This window comes from Meriones unguiculatus, chromosome 20 (genome assembly GCF_030254825.1).
Source record: "Meriones unguiculatus strain TT.TT164.6M chromosome 20, Bangor_MerUng_6.1, whole genome shotgun sequence".
In the NCBI taxonomy this organism is placed as follows: domain Eukaryota; kingdom Metazoa; phylum Chordata; class Mammalia; order Rodentia; family Muridae; genus Meriones; species Meriones unguiculatus.
This window is the reverse complement of record NC_083367.1, coordinates 62,208,890-62,224,877: the sequence shown is the minus strand read 5'-3', so window position 1 is coordinate 62,224,877 and position 15,988 is coordinate 62,208,890. Positions and strand designations below refer to the sequence as shown.

The following is a 15,988-nucleotide window of genomic DNA, read 5'->3' as shown; positions in this document are numbered from 1 at the left end:
TTGCTTCCTGTTGGGTATTTGGTCACTTTGTTGAGAAAAGTTACTAGAACCTGGAAGATACATTGAAGAAAATAGGCAAGTACCTTCTCTCATCCTTTAGTGGCATTGTCATGCAAACCAGACTGTATCTGTTCTGGAAGTCTATCCAGTGGAACAGGTGGTTCTCATGTTGCTGTCCCTAAAGCAGAAGGACTCCAAGACTGGTTTAAAATTGAGGATTTATTTTAGAGAGTTACATTGGGTCGAGTATATGAATGTCTTAGGTGATTAATTCACTCTTCTCTAAAACACTGACCTTTATTTTAAAGTTTTCAAATAGTATAATCCTTAAAGATGAAAATTGGAACTTATTTTGGTGTGTGTATGTGTATATGAGAGAGAGACAGAGAGCAACAGAGAGGGAGAGAGAGGAAGAGATGGAAAAAGGAGGGAGGGAGGGAGGGAAGAGGAGACCAGGGGAGCAGGAGAATGAACACATGTGCAAGAGTTAGGATTCAGCACTGCTGCCTTCTTCCTTTCTCAAGCATTGCTTACTTCAGGGTCACCCTTGACATCGCTCGCTGCCTTGGATTGGGGTCCCTGTGTTTACATCCTTTGAACTCTGTAGTCTTCTGTGATAGTGTTACTGTTTCCACTTGTGTGCTGTACTCTCACTTGTTTATTGTTGTTTGCTGTAAAGGAACTTGAAACTCCTGGTGTGCCAGGACAGGAAGTTTCGTTGCTTCCATATCTCGTTTACTGACAGGGTGCAGACACACTACCACTGATTCTTTATTTTCTTTGAAAAGCCATAGAAATGAGAAGGTGGATTTTTTGAGACCCAGCTTTTCCACATCTCCTCTTTGGCCCCAGTTGGCCACTTCTTGTGTGTACCTCCCCTGCCCTGCTTGAAGTTGTGGAAGGTGCTTGGCAGGCCCTAAGTCACATTGCCAAATGCTCTGGTGTGACTATGGAGGAAATGTCTTGTTGCAATGAGGAGGGACAGCCAGCTTTTTCTTTGGAAGTTCTTAGTTGTTCATTTAACTGGATATTTTTGTGTAGCTTAGCTTAATAGGCTTTTTGTTTTTTAAATGTTACACTCTATTTAGGAGTAATTTTTTCTTCATACTGATGTAGTTCCTTTCCAGGAAGTACATGAGGTTTGCTTACCAAACTAAAGTAATTTAACTAGTTAGAAAGGCAATGCAGGTCCATTGCAGAAAAATAGGAGAAGAAGGTTCTGCAGCCATTGCTGAGGACACCTAAGCACTTGTCCTTGGCATTGTGAAAATGATGAGTAATAATCGTGTGTGTTACTTTCTGATGTTGGGTTTAGCCTGTAAGTCTATTTGCTCCCTAGTCAGTACAGATTATAACTCATCATATCATTCTCTATGACATAACAATGGCAGGCATGTCCTTCTTATTTCTATAATATAATCATTTGATTTAGAGTATAGTTATATTTTCAGTTAACATGATTACACCGTAATGAGTCAATATAAATGTTAATGTACCTTTTTTTTTTAGTTCCTAAAATAGAACTTTGAAGCTCTTGGAACATGTTGCTGTATTTTTTCAAACAGAAAAAATGCTTTTCTTCACTGTGGTGTGAAGGACTGTTCACTAGACAGCTGAAGTTCAGGATCAGTCCCTCCTAAGTTTTTAGGAATTATGTAGATAGTGTACTAGTCTGTTTTTCTGGCTGTAAGTGAAATACCTGAGGGAGACCAATCTTACTTATAAAGAATTTACTCGGCCCAGACTTCTGTAAGCCAAAAGTTCAAATGCAGTGGCACAGGCTCCAGGCACAGTCCCTGCTGGCTTCATCACCTTATAGCAGATAGTAATGTCTGGGACCTGGAACAAGTGTGAGCAAGAGGTCGTATTGCCAAACAGGAAGCCAGAGTGAAACTGGAGTCCTGAGAGAACTGCCTTAATCCCTTTGAGGGCACACCTGCAGAGAGTTGACTTAGGGACTTCCCACTAGGCCTTACTGATGAGAGGTCGCAGCATGCTGCAAGAACTACTACTCTGGGGACAAGCTCCCAACACATGAACCTGTGGGGACAGACCATATCCATGACATGGTGGAAGGGTTGAGGGAAGGTCGTTATTCAGCAGTGGTTGAAACAACCCACAGCCATCCATGCCCCTCACCCCTCACGCACCCAGATCTTCAGTAGATCTTGCTCTACTTGATTGCAGTCAGTAGTTTTGTGGACCCATCTGGGAGTTTCAGAAATCCCAACTAAGCCCACTGGCATTTTCTCAGAGTTGTTCAGACATGCATTCAGAAACCTGTACCCAAAAGTACCTGGCATAGTCTTTATACAGGCCCTTGTGGAAGGCAAGTATTCTGGCCTGTGGCTGGTTGCAGGTACTGTTGGGAAGCAGCAGGAAAACAGAAGTGAATCTGTGGCTACAGGAACTTAGAGTGGCTTATAGCTTGCTGATAGTGTAAAGTGTAGAAGACCCAGTGGGGATTGCTTGTCAGAATAAGGTAGCTATGATAGATGTTTGTTTGCTCCTATCACACGCCAGCAGGATAAAGGGCAATCCAGAAAGCTCTGGACACAATGTTTATGAGCATAATGATGAACTCAGTGTTCGAGGAAGCATGGCTATTGCATCTCGTTTCCCAAAGTGGACATTTGGTTATTCGCGGAGGAAACATGTTTAGCTGCAGTGTAAGGCAGTGTAAGCATATGTTAGATTATATGTAAGACTCTGTCTAACTCACCAATATGGAGTATGTCCCAACCACTGTGAATGTTGGTACAAATCCAGAGATAAGTAATGTGAGTCCTTAGAAACAGCTGGCCTAGAGGCTGAGGCCAAGTGAGCATTTAAAAGCATATTTGAAATTATGACTAAATACCAAGCAGAGTAGTACCAGGACACTGTGTGTTACAGTCAGTGATTGGGTTGACAGTTCATTCACTGCAAACTTCTACAGCAAGCAGTTTCTGAAATATTTACATTTTACTTGAACAGATTTAAACTAACTGGGGCAGGTGTGTGTGTGTGTGTGTGTGTGTGTGTGTGTGTATTGTCTCTCCTGATCGGATAATTCATGAAAAGTAGCATCAAACTTTCCCAATTATTTTAAAGTAAGGCAGCAGACCAAATCTCTGGTTTTCCAGGGGCCTTCTGGGAAATCTCAAGGACGGTTTTAGGTGCAGAAGGCTTATTTGTAATTGATTTGGAGAAGCAGATTCTGCAAGTTGCCACGTTTGAATACAGTGGGATCAAGGTTGATAAGAACTGTTGTTGGTTGTACACTTAAGCAAAGTACAGCAGAATTCTAAAGAGTAAACATAAGCAAGTGACATGTAAAGGAACTGAAGAGACTTGTTTTCTCATGTAGTCAAGGACATGAGTCAGTGCGTAAGCCACAGGCGGCACACAGGGCCTTTCTGTGCAGATAGGTGGTACAGAAGGTGGGGTGACTCCACCAGTCTCCACTAAGAGCAGGCCGGGAATCCATGAAGCCTTTCATATGGTAGCACGACTAGATTTTAGTTTTTCATGGATGGAATTTGATTCTAAAACAACAAAGAAAAGTTACGAAAATCTGCTTTGATTATGAGAAGTAAAATCCCTTTTCATGGACTTTCAGTAACTGTACATTCGCATACATGTACCTTTTTGTGGCACACATAAAACACAGGGGCTTATAAACCTAAATTACGTTAAATAATTAATGCACCCATAGTTTACCTTAGGCATGGTCTAGGTGTATCCAGTGGGCACCAGCGAGAGATGGCTCAGTGGTTAAGAGCACTGGCTGCCCTCACATTGACTAGTTAGAGCTGGGGGCCAGGGTGCAGTTTCCAGTACGTACACGGCAGCTTACAGCCATCTGCATCTCCAGTATCAGGGGCCCCAACACCCTCTTCTGGCCTTTACAGGCACATCATGCACATGTGCACATACACACATGAAGCAAAACACTCACATGTAAAACTGAAAAAGCTTTCGGTTATCTCAAGAGCTAGCCAATGCAGTGTTATTATAATAGAGCTTACCAGATTGTGATCCAGCTTGAGTAAGTGTGAATTTATAGTCTTTTTGTTGTTGCTGTTGTTTTGAGACAGGGTTTCTTTGTGACATGGTGGGGGTTTTTTGAGTGGTATTTAGTTCAGTCTTTATCTGCCAGGAGAACTTGTGTGGCAACCAAACAGCATCATCACTGTGCTTTCTCCTTTCTCTTCCAGGAAGCCGTTTGTGACATTTTAATTGACTGGTTAGTTAGTCTGAGGCAGGGCTCTTGCCGTGTGCTTAGGCAGGCCTGGGACTCATCATATTCCTGCCTCACCCTTCCAGTACAGTTTGTATCTTCTTAAGTCTTGGTGGGCTTTTCAGCTGTTTCCGGTTCTTTGGCTATTATAAACACTGTTAAGTGCATCTTTTCCAGCTCAGTCTTCATGCTCAAGTTGATTTAATAGAGTAAAGTCCTGGTGTGTGATCCTGTAATAAGTACAGGATTTTTCTATTGGATTGAGTGTAGTAGGGGCCTACTTTTTAAGATATTTAATTTATATGTTGCCAAATGCTGAGAATATTTGTGCTAGTTTCTACTGCAAATATCCAGAGTTTATTCTTGTGTTGTAGCCATGTTTTCAGGTACTTTTAGGCTCTAGAGATGGCTCAAGGCACTGGCCACATAAGCCTCATAACCTGAGTGTGGTTCTCAGAACCCACATAAAGGTGGGAGGAGAGAACTGACTCTACAAAGTTGTTCTGTTCACATGTGTGTTATGGCGTACGTGTACTGCTCTACCTACCCACACACACACATACACACACACACACACACACAAGGGCTGGAGAGATGGATCCATGATTAGGAGCATAAGCTCCTTTTGCAGAGGATCTGAGTTTAGTTCCTAACAGCCATGTTGGCTTGTCCACAACTGCCTGTAACTCTAGCTCCCAGGAATATGTCAGTCTCCCTTGCTCTCTCTGGGTACTGCATTCACTGTATATAAACCCACAGCCAGGCAATACACATTATTTAAAATTAAAATAAAATATAAAAATAATAAAATAAGTCAACGCATCATTTATTACAATGTTGTGCGTTGATCCACTGTTTACATTTCTTTCTGTTACGTTTTGAAATGATTTGCCTGTCATGTCAGGTGCTCTCTTCCTCCTTGCAGAGCCTGTAATTGCTTCTGCTGCATGAAATTCTCAGGATATTTATAAATGAATGAGTGGACTTGTTGGTGGATGTTTTGGATGCTCATAAGGGATTCCTGCAATGTTTCAGTTTATTATGACCTGTCTAAAATATTAAAAAAATTAAGTAGAAGAGAGACTATGAGAGGGAAGAAAGGGGTCTGAAGAGAGGAGGACAGTGAAGAAAGACAAAAAATTGTGTGTTTGCTCTCATTGGTGGACTACACACACACACACACACACACTTAAAAAACTTTTTATTGTTTTTTTTTGTGAATCTCACATCACGCACCCAGTTCCACTCATCTGCCCCTTTCCTAATACCTGCCTTCTACCCTTGCACCCGCCCCCCAAAAAAAAGAGAGAAAAAAATTCTCGTTGTGGAAGCTGTAGTGTGACAGTGTATTCCACAGTATATCCTTTTGACCACATTTCTTTGCTGCAAATATTCATTGCAGTGACTCGTTGGTCTGGTATGAGGCCTCTGGCTTCTGCTACTCTATCAAAACTGGAACCTCACTGGAACTCCTCTTGGATATCCTGTTGTTGCCCTGTGTCATGGAGATCCTGTAGTTTTGGATCTGTAGGAAGGACCAGCCCCTTCATGCACTTAGCAGCTCATCATTGGGATAGATGTTGGAGTGGGCCAACTCAAAACCTTGGGTCTGGGCCTGAGAGGTATCTGAGCTGGTCAGCCTGGCTGGCTCTCCCACTCTCATTCCCTTGGGCCCAGCTCACCAGCAACCTCCACAACCAGGGCCTGCTCTCTTGAGTGCTGCAGTAGGAGGCATGGTCAATTCTCCCACTCTAATGACCTTGGGGCCAGCTCTCCTGCCGCTGGAGGAGGAGAGGGGATTTCTCCCTTGTCCTCATCACCTACACAGCAGAAAAGAGGCAGAGCTGGCTCTCCCACACTCATGCCTGGGGGCCAGCTTACCCGAAACCCCCACATCTAGGGCCAGATTCACTGTGCTGCCCAGGTAAGGTACAGGGCCTGTGTTCCTCTCATAACCTCAGTTCTTCCTGCTTGCAAGGGTGAGGGTGGGGAGGACATTTCTGCCTTGCCCATGCTATTGCATGTAGACAAACTGTGGGGGCCAGCTCTCCCACACTCATACCCTCAGGGCTAGTTCATCTGCACCCTCCCCCCACCAGGGCTAGCACTACTGTGCTGCTCAGGTGAGATGCAGGACCCACTCTCCCAAGTGCTGAAGCTGGTGAGGGGCAGGTAAAGCTCTCCTGCTCTCATGACTCCAGAGCCAGGTTTCCTGCCTGCTGTAGTTGGTGAGGGGCAAAAGGGAGGAGGTCTCTCTTTCTTGTCCATTCTACCACGAGGGAGATGAGTAATAGGGACGACTCTCCCATGCTCATTTCCACATCGTTGGTGTCATTCTGCATCTCCCAGAAGGCCTGGACACAGAGTGAGAAGATGTTTGGTTTAGCTGAGGGTGTGGGAGAAAAGGTTTCCCCACAGAAAGTACTGTAGCTCTCTTAAAACAGTCTTGCTAGCAACAGCAGGTTACAGCTCTTTTAGCTGAGCTACTGTCCCCAGGTCAGGCAGGAGCAGGAAGCTTGGAACCTCAACGCAGTCAAACCAAGAAGTTTCAGGAGCCTTACTAGGCAAATCTGGTGGCTGTGTTAGGAACAACCAACAACCACAAGATTCAAGCCTACCCAGCAGTGGCGGGAGCTGTGCCCCAAGCAAGCCTGGCTAGGTCGGTGAATTCGAAGGTTCAGTGATGAAGCAGCAAGCCTCAGCTGGTCAAGTGGAGGAGTGGGTGAGCGTGAGATTTACGTTGTAAATCGGGGACATTATAAACCTTGGGCACTGGGAGGGGCGTTGGGTGAATGTGTTTGATTTGATGGGGCTGAGAGTGGGATACTTGATTTACATGCAGGAACACAGTCCTATCATAAGAAAGGGAATTAATTATTGTATGGGCAGTGGGAGTTGGAGGGAGAACTCTAGGTATGGTTAGAAGAGAGGAAAAAGGTCATTGGTTGAAAACTAAGGTACCAAGATGTCTCATTAGCATGGTGGGTATTTCTAGGAAACCCCAGGTTTCCTGTAATCTCCCTGAGGGCTACGTGACACTCCTTAGAGGATCTGGGGTTTCCCCAGATCAGGTGGAAAGGAAGGAACGCAGCTGAGGAAGGGAGTCTTCACTTGTCACCAATGGGGCTTCTGGTAATGCCAGTTTTTGACCTTACCAGCAGGGTACAACACGTGGGCTGGCTTATCTGTGACTCCCGCAATGTCTGGGGCCGCCCTCCCAAGTACTGTAGTTATCTGGGGCTGGGGCAGCTCTCCTGCTCTCCTGCTCTCCTGCTCCCAGGGCCAGCTCTTCTGTGATGCCCAAGTAGGGCCATTTCTGCTGAGTTCTCAGACATTATGTCCTTAGGTGCAGCCCAGACCAAGGATGTCTGCCTGGCCTTTGGTGGTAACAGACTCCTGTTGCCGTAGGACCACGGACCAAGATCTGGGCCCCAGGGGCAGCACAGGACTGAACCCCACCATGGTTCTAGGTGGCACCACTGGCTATTCACACCAGGCTGTTTCTCACTACCCTCCGGTTCTGCCTCTCTTCATTGTGCCTGCATCCTTTTCTTTCTACTTCTCCACCACTTACTTGCTCCTCCTAGTGGTGCTCTCTGAGTGTCTGGGGTTGTCTCAGGATTGGTCTATATGCCAGTCATACATATATGAGCGGGGCAGGGGTCATCTCAGGCATGGTCTGCTCCCCCACCCAGGCCTGCACAGTACCACACTGGTGGTCATCTCAGGCTAACTCCCTGTCTGGGCCCCATGCCACTGGTCTGATGGTCATCTCGGGCTCGACTCCAACCCACCTTAGTGGTCCTGTGTGATAGTTGTTTGTCTGGGGCTCACTCTTGTCTGTCCAAGGCGGGGTTCTTCTAGTCTCTGGCTTGCTTCCCATCCTGGGAGCCCATCCATCTGGGCCTTTGCAGTGCTGGGCTGGTGGTCTTCTCAGGCTAGCTTTCTGTCCAGGTCCCCTGGTACCAGACTGGCCGTCATCTGTTAGGTTACTAATCATTCAGATGTTCAGAGGTTAGAACATTGAGTGTGAACATAGCCTTTCTCCTCCCTGCCATTTACTGACACATATGTGACACAGCAGCCACACCTGTAGTGCCTCCAGGGGCACCACACATGTATATTTATATATGACATGAAACAGGAGGAATTTTGTTTAGAGTTGGAAAGTGGTGTGGGGGCAAATGCAAGCAAAAGACAATGATAGATGAAAGAAAATGTCGTAATGACCACTTAAAAACAAGAGTAATTATAAAAATATTTTGAAAAGAATTGTATGGTATAATAGATGGGTGGACATACTATTTGGGAGAAAGTATCTTACTTTAGTCTGGTGTGTCTCAATGATATAATCTTTATCTCACTGCAAGGCTGCCCCTAACATGAAGACTTGGGACTTTTGCTTGACACTTCACTGGTGAGAGGTTCTAGATTTGCTTGTAGTGAGAGAGCCACAGAAGCCAGAGTGAGGGCTTGTCTTAGGATTTGTGGTGCTGTGACAGAACGCTAAGGCCCAAATCGTCTTGGGGAAGAAAGGTAGAGAAGAAAGAAGGTGGGTGGGCGTGGTGGGAGAGTGCTCGCTTGCTCTCTTGGAGCCTTTCCGATGTGCGTTGCTCTTGTCTCATAGCAGTGGGGCACACAGTTCTCTTAGTGGGACAATAGAGTTCTGCTGAGTTATCATGGCTCGACCTCTTGTATGGCCTCCCTGATTCTTGGCACACTGCCGTTGGCTTTCTCAACATGCTCATGTTTTCTGAGAATGAAATGTAAATGAAGACTGAGTGAGGCACACTTAGCTTTTAGGCTCCGCATGTAAGGCTTCTGTTTCTGTTTGCACAGTTCAGTTACTCACTTAGATACTTGCTTGGAGTCTCCCGCACGTGACACTTCAATAAGGGTTACTGCAGAGCCTGTCATAAGGTCCCTGTTTCCTCTTGTCTTAATATAAATAGAATGGCCTTCTTTTCAGAAACAGCCCACTTAAGTTAATTTTTCAGAATTGGAATAGTGGATGATTAAAATGGGCTAGGATGGCTGGCAGAGGCCCTCCCTATTCCCTGTGATTTACCAAACTGTTTTGTTTTCTCAGAAGAACAGGGGAGGCGCCCTTCCTATGTTGGAGAGCCAACAACTTGTGGCTCTTCTGAAGTATGTGCTGGAGCCTCCCCCACTAGAAGCCTTCTGTCCCCAGGGCATCACCCCTCCAGACTGGAAAGGAGGTTAACGAGAGAAACTAGAGGGCTGGAGATCTGGCCCCCATCTTTCGCTAAAAGCAGCTCTGTTGTATTGTGTACTTGGTGAGCACAGAGCTGCACGCAGCCGTCACTAGCTAAAGAAGTCTGTACCTTTCAGCTGTAGATCCATCTGCTTTGTCTCCATCCCGCCCAGTCCTGAGTTAGCACCCATCTGCCTCTCTCAGCATGTGTTGACTGGTTCGGGCATTTTACATGCATTCAGTCATACATGATCAGAGCTGGCTCCTTCCACTAGCACGACGTTCTCAAGTTTCAGACATGACACAGTGTGAGCTGTTCTCCACCCTTTCGTGTGGCTGAGAAATGTTCCACCTAATCACGTACTGTAGTTTATCCCTTCAGCAGTGGGCTGTTGGGGTGTTTCCACATTTTGTCTGTTGGGAGTAATGCGGCTACGGCCATTTGTGCACTAGTTTTGTATGGGTCTGTTTTGATTTTTCTAGTGTATATTCACCTAGGAGTGGATTGGTAATCACTTGTTCTGTGTGGCCACACTGTTCAGGGTTCTCATCAGCAGTGTAGAGGGTTCTGATTTCTCTGCATCCTTGTCAACACTTATCTAACCTTTTGGACTGTCCTGGATGTAAACTGCTTCTCACTGGGTTTTGATCAACATTTCTTGTGCATCATATCATTGTGCCTTTTGGACAGGTCTCATCAATTCTACAACTTGCAAATGTTTCTGTTTACTGCCTTATGCGAGCTTTGTCACCTTCTCATTTGTAATTTCACAGAAGCTTTTGCATTTTGATGATGATAGTTTATCAGTTTGGCCTTTGTTTCTATGGCAAGGGATTTTGTACTAGTAAGATTCTATTGCTGCATTTAAGGTCTTACAGAGGCAGTCCTGTTTCCTGTTAAAAGTCTTAGCTCTTACACTTCATTGGTCTATTTCAAGTTCATTGTCTCTACTCCAGTTCATTCCTGTTCCTATGGCTGCTGTCCATGTACTGTCTGCTGAGTACTTTCCTCTGAATGATGGCGATCATTGAAACTGAGCCTAGTTGGCTGTTGGAATGGAGGTTTATCTCCATATTGTCCATTCTGTTTCATGATCATACATCTGGATTCGCTGTCTAACCATTTCTTTGTGAGTTAATACCACGCTGGTTAATCGCAAAGCTTTGTGGGAAGCTGCGAAAGTAGGGAAGGAAATCCTTAGGCTTTTTGGTTGCTTTCTAGGATTGCTTTGGTCTCCCTTATCCGTGTGAACATGGAACATACAGTAGTCTCGTCACAGTGTGTGTCAGGGCATGTCTGCCTCAGTGAAGGCCCTGTGTGCACCGAGAGAGAGGACAAGGTGACAGAGTGTAGAGATTAACTACCCTGGTATTAAGCTGTAAAGAGATGGTGAGATTTAGTGCATGTGCAATTACCTTCTAAGGGGTATTTATTACTATAACGGAAAGTAAAATTTCAGATAGGCGTTAGAATTACATAGTGGTTTTTGTGACAAGCACATGAACTGTCAAAGGATTATTTTTCTTTGGGAGCCATCTGTATTTGAGAAATATGACCCTTTTATAGTTGGGTATTTTAAATGATGTCAGTTTTTCCTGTTAAATTCTAAGTTTAGATATTTTATAATCTTCCTTAAAAACTAAATCTTCAAAGAATCTCTGTGCTATCATGCATAACTGGGGCCAGGGCCAGAATGAGGTTAATCAATAACAACAAATACGCTGAATTTGACTGTCTGTAAATATTTTCACTTCTAAAACTGGGAGATTTCCCTCCTCTTTTGTATCAATTTATTTGTTTTATAATAAAATTGCTCATCTGTTTTGTTCCCTAAAGGAATCCCTATATAGTCCCTGTTATCAATGAAATATTTAGATTTGTTGTAGTTTGACTCTTTGTTAAGTGTTGCTTTTTATTAAGTGTAGTTAAGTAGTGAATTAAGTAGTGTTATTTTATTTTAACACATGAAAATGCATAGAACAACTTTTTGGATTATAAAGATATGGATATACTGCTGTTTAGTGATATATAGTAAGCAGATCCAAGGTAGTTAGAATAAATGTAAGCATAGAGTGCCTGCTTATGTCACTGAGAGCCAGGCAATGTAAGTCCTGAGACAGGAAGCAGACAGGGAACCTCTTTCTTCCTGGGTGCCTGTGTCAGGCTGAGGTGCAGGGAAGGCAACCCCAGGCCAGGAGGGTGGAGGAGGCGCATTGCATTTTGGGGCTGGCAGTGGAGTTTGAGGGGGAAGGACTTGAGAGGAAGGGAGAATGCAGACAATGGCTCCTGGTGTCTGCCAGGCCTCTGGACTCTGCAATAACAGACACACTTGTTTAGGGTAGGGACTGCTCAAGATGAGGCAGAGTCAGTCACTGAGGTGCTGGGCGTGGAATGTCCCTAGAGCCACATGAAAGCAGCTGCTGCTGCATGCTGCTACATGGTGACAATGACGGAGAGTCTTTTATAATATAGACTTGGAGCCCCTGGCTTAGCAGTAGGGCCTACAACAGACTCCTACTAGAAAAAGTTTTCTCTGCCACCAGCCTTAAGCAAACTTGAAAGGAAGCACGAGGAACAAAGGAAGTTAGAAATAACTTAGAACAGCCACCCTTCACCCCAAACTCTAAAGCACAGCAACAAAAGCCATATAACGTTAACTTGAGGACATCGCTGTCCAGTGAAGATGGCCAGTCACAGTGAGTGTGGCAGCGCATGCTGTAATCCCAGCATTAGGGAGGCTGAGGCCAGCAGCTCATCTTGGGCTACGTAGTAAGACCCAATCTTAACACAAAACCAAACAGAAACGTAAAACTAGTCTTTCCAGTAAGCAAGAAAATATGACTCACAGCCAGGGGAGAAGCTGCACTCAAGTGGTGACAATCCCAGAAATGTAAAAAGTTATGGCAGTAGCTGGAAGTGCTGTCAAAATAGAGAATCATCTTTAAATAGCTAAAGAAAAGCATGAATTTTGAAACTTTAAAAAATAAAAAAGAGGGTTTTTGTAGAGTGGGCTGAGATGAAAGGGTTGTGACAGTGACAGCCAGAGTGGGGTGGTCAGTGCGGTCAGTTATCACAGCTATGTGACCTTGGAGCTGTAGAAACTGCAGATGTGGCGCAGAGAGTGGCCAGGAGGCACTGAGCATGAGGCCCCGGAGGCATGTGCAGCTGAGTTCCAGAAACGGATAGCAAGGACAAACTGGGGCAGAAAAGACTAATGGCCGCCAGAAGTGTTTTAAACAAGGGCGTCACAAAGCCTAGGAGCCCTGCAAGCACAAGCCAGTTCCCATGAAGTTCCCGCATGGCCTGTGTTTTCAGTGTTTGTCAGTCTGAGGGAGGTTAGTGGCTTTCTCATTCATATCCTCATTCATAGTGGCTTTCTTCCTGTATTCATACCCCCAGAGCTCCTTCACCAAATCAACTTTTCTTCTGTTTCCTTAAAATCCTTCCTTCCGAAGACTTGTCGTTGTTATATTTAGCATGGCCTTAAAAGGATTGCAATTACCTTTAAATCAGTGGTTACTTAGGTCCCTGCTGACTTCCTTAATTTGCACCTTGAATGTGAGGAAGGCTACCCCGTCTCAGACAGGGTTATAAAATATTGAAAATTATCTTATTTAGGGAAAGTCTTAACTTTTATGAGATTTTTTTTTTTTTCAAGTATAGAGTGTGTGCCTGCCAGCAGCTGTTGGGTGAGCATCAGGTGTGTGTTTGTTTCCTATCTGGCATCTATATCCTCTTGTATGTTTCTAGGATGAGACCCTTTGAGAAGAGAATCTGCTCAGTATTACCCACGTCAGTACTTCTGAACTTTTTGGGCCCCACAGACTGTGTTTCAGGATGTGATGAGAACTGTGAAGTAGAGTCAGGAAAATGACACAGGTACTGGTGAAGTGTGCATTCTGATTTAGGCGCTTCACAGACACTTCACTGATGAGCTAGGAAGCCATGAGGTCTGTGTGTACCACCTTCATCTTGTATGTGTTGATTGCACGTTGAAAATCCTCTCAGAAGCCGCTTGTGGCTTTTCCATCTGTTATACACAGGCCCTCAAGATCTGCATGGTCAGTGCATTCCATGATGGCCTTGGAGGTTCAGTTGCTCAGAGGGATTGTGTTCTCTTATGTGGGGAAATCAACACAATGAAAAAGAATTGTATGTTTTTATCTGTCTTGAATTTCTGTTTAAACTTTCCTCAGTTTACATAGCTTTTATTTGTAAAAAGCTGTTTCCGTGAGTGAGACCTTACACATATATCTCCATTTCTTTTGTGTTGGGTGAGTTTTATGCTTTAGGTGCCAGATTGCCTGTCTCTAAGTCTTTCAGAGTTCCTTAGGGTGTCATTCTCTCAAGTTGTCAGCTCTCTCTCCTCTGCTATACCAGTAGGTAAACTGGTGCTCCTGTTGGAGCAGTGTGGACAAAGTGGCTGTTTGTGCTGCCATTCATACATAGTGATTCACTGAACTATCAAGGTCTGGTGAGAGCGAAATGGAGCTACAAACCTCCTATTGCATAGTGTCATCATCACTGCCATGTTGCTCTCGTGTTTGTGATGCATTGTTATACCATCAGCTGTTTAAAGTGTAGCACGTACAGTTATGCATGTCATATAATACTTGAAAATGATAGTAAACATGTTTATGGTTGGTGTGTTTACTGTGCCTTTACTGGTGTGTGTGTGTGTGTGTGCGCGCGCGCACATTAGAACTGCCTATGTGCTGAGATTACTGATTACATCAGGCCATGATAAGTGGCTGATATACATGCTCTATAACATTTGCACAGTGATAAAATGACCTAGTGATGGGCCTCCTAGAATGTACCCCTTGTGTTGAAGAAACATGTAACTAGAGATGGGAGGCCTCATAGGGGATGAAAGATTGATGTAATGGACAACTGTGTATCTGTTTGCCTATCTGCTAGAGCAGACTGATAGGCCGAATCCTTTGGAGAAAGGCTTAGGCTTCTCTCTCCTGTGCATATCCTCATTTTGTGTTGGGATGAAACACAAAATATGTGCCCCTGCGACTGCCTTAAGTGCCCTGGTTCTCTCTGCCCATCTTGCTAGAGTGTATCCTGGTCCCCTCTCAGCTTCTCAAAGGAGAAGTTATGCTCTTTTCAGCCTCAGGTCCTTTGCACATGCTGTTCTTTGTCTCAGCACTCCCCAGCCACTCAGCCCCTTCCGGTCAGAGCTTTGAAGTCTTCATTGAAATATTCTTTGGTGGACCTTTGTTTTCTGCCCGGTTCTCCCGATCAACTCTGGTAGCAGCTTTGTCCTGGCAGTCTATTTCCTGTGATCTGCCTTGGTTGCATAAGCCCCAACTACATTCTAAACTCTCTTGGGTGTGTAGTTACATGCTGAGTGGGTGGATTTTTGTTGTTGTTTTTGTTTTGGAGCCAGGGTCTCACTGTGTAGCCTTGGCTAACCTGGGACTCTCTCTAGACCAGGCTGGCCTTGAACTAACAGACTACCTGTTAGTTAGATGCATCTACCTGCATCTTCCTTCCAAATTGCTAAGATTAAAGGTGTGTGCACGTCTCTCTACTACCTTTGTCTTGAAGTTCAAGAAGACGGGAACAACAACTCTTCTGTTACTATCCCAGCTCAGTTCTGTCCAGCCACATCAGTGTTGAGCTCCCTGAGTCCAGTATTGCCCCAAGGAGCTAACCTGTAATTGGACACCATGCACATAGTAGGTGTGCAAGAGTCAGTGTGTACTTTCAACTGCAGAGAAATTAGAATAAAGCCCAAGTAACAAAAACATAAGAAAGTAGCAGAAAATAACATCTCAAAAAAGGGTCTATCTTTTTTAAAATTTATTTTTATTTTTATTAATTACAGTTTATTCACTTTGTATCGTCCTTGTAGCTCCCTCCCTCCTCCCCTCCCAATCCCACCCTTCCCTCTTCCACATCTGTGCCCAAAAGTCTCCCAGTCCACTGATAGGGGAGGTCTTCCTCCTCTTCCCTCTGATCTTAGTCTGTCAGGTCTCAGCAGGAGTGGCTGCATTGTCTTCCTTTGTGTCCTGGTAAGGCTGCTCCTGCCTCAGGGGGAGGTGAGCAGAGAGCAGGCCAATCTGTTCCTGTCAGAGACAGTCCCTGTCCCCATTACTATGGAGGCCACTTGGACACTGAATTGCCATGGGCAACATCTGTGCAGGGGTTCTAAGTTATCTCCATGAATGGTCCTTGGCTGGAATATTGGTCTTGGAAAAGACCCCTGTGCCCAAACTTTTTGGATCTGTTCCTCTCCTTGTGGAGCTCCTGTCCTCTCAGGATAGTAAGATAGGTCTTACTATCTCCCACTTCTTTCATAAGATTCCCTGCACTGTGCCCAAAGGTTGGCTATGAGTCTCAACATCTGCCTAGATACCCTGCAGGGTAGAGCCTTTCAGAGACCCTCTGTGGTAGGATCCTGTCTGTTTCCTCTTTTCTCCCTCCTCCAATGTCCATCCTCTTTGCCTTTCTGAATGGGGATTGAGCATCTTAGTCAGGGTCCTCCTTCTTAATTAGCTTCCTTAGGTGTACAGATTTTAGTATGATTATACTATAT

General features: G+C 44.8%; 1 protein-coding gene and 1 non-coding gene across 3 annotated transcripts in view; one reads left to right on the top strand and one right to left on the bottom strand.

The window, feature by feature from the left end:
* Positions 1 to 15,988, top strand: part of Map3k4 (mitogen-activated protein kinase kinase kinase 4) — a 92,981-nt gene that overhangs the window by 10,341 nt on the left and 66,652 nt on the right. The window lies entirely within an intron of this gene.
* LOC132649599 (small nucleolar RNA SNORA17) lies at positions 8,203 to 8,334 on the bottom strand. Its single transcript, XR_009588095.1, has one exon. It is a non-coding gene; the product is annotated as a small nucleolar RNA SNORA17 (small nucleolar RNA).